The sequence below is a fragment of the Salvelinus sp. IW2-2015 genome, linkage group LG2 (genome assembly GCF_002910315.2).
Source record: "Salvelinus sp. IW2-2015 linkage group LG2, ASM291031v2, whole genome shotgun sequence".
Taxonomy (NCBI): Eukaryota; Metazoa; Chordata; class Actinopteri; order Salmoniformes; family Salmonidae; genus Salvelinus; species Salvelinus sp. IW2-2015.
In genome coordinates this window covers 39,925,837-39,926,852 of record NC_036839.1, presented here as the reverse complement: position 1 = coordinate 39,926,852, position 1,016 = coordinate 39,925,837, and the positions used below count along the sequence as shown (strand labels likewise).

Here is a 1,016-nt window from a genome sequence, read left to right as displayed (position 1 = left end):
CTGTAGTCCACAATCATCTCCTTTGTCTTGATCACATTGAGGGAGAGGTTGTTGTCCTGGCACCACATGGCCAGGTCTCTGACCTCCTCCCTATAGACTGTCTCGTCGTCAGTGATCAGGCCTACCACTGTTGTGTCATATGCAAACTTGATGATGGTGTTGGAGTCGTGCCTGGCCGTGCAGTCATTAATGAACAGGGAGTAGAGGAGGGGACTGAGCACGCATACCTCAGGGGCCCCTGTGTTGAGGATCAGCGTGGGGGATGTGTTGTTACCTACCCTTACCACCCGGGGGCGGCCGTCAGGAAGTCCAGGATCCAGTTGCAGCGGGAGGTGTTTAGTCCCAGGGTCCTTAGCTTATTGATGAGCTTTGAGGACACTATGGTGTTGAATGCTGAGCTGTAGTCATTGAATAACATTCTCACATAGGTGTTCCTTTTGTCCAGGTTGGAAAGGGCACAGTGGAGTGCAATAGAGATTGCATRATCTGTGGATCTGTTAGGGCGGTATGCGATTTGGAGTGGGTCTAGGGTTTCTGGGATAATGGTGTGAGCCATGACCAGCCTTTCAAAGCACTTCATGGCTACAGACGTGAGTGCTACGGGTCGGTAGTCATTTAGGCAGGTTACCTTAGTGTTATTGGGCACAGAGACTATGGTGGTCTGCTTAAAACATGTTGGTATTAGAGGCTCAGATTGGGAGAGGTTGAAAAAGTCAGTGAAGACACTTGCCAGTTGGTCTGCTCATGCTCTGAGTACGAGTCCTGGTAACCCCTGCGGCCTTGTGAATGTTGACCTGTTTAAAGGTCTTACTCACATCGTCTGCGGAGAGCGTGATCACACAGTCTTCCGGAACAGCTGGTGTTCTCATGCATGTTTCAGTGTTAATAAAGCAGGAAGCACCAGTGACTCAATCAATAAAAAAGTGGTCAGATGAAGCAGATGCTAAGCTCACATCGGCTTAGCATCCTTCCAGTGCAGTAGCAGCTGATCATACCATCCTTCTGGTGCAGTAGCA

At 49.8% G+C, this 1,016-nt stretch overlaps 1 protein-coding gene across 3 annotated transcripts in view; it reads left to right on the top strand.

Moving 5' to 3' along the window:
• The window catches only part of uxs1 (UDP-glucuronate decarboxylase 1), a 143,485-nt gene that overhangs the window by 61,747 nt on the left and 80,722 nt on the right, over nucleotides 1-1,016 (top strand). The window lies entirely within an intron of this gene.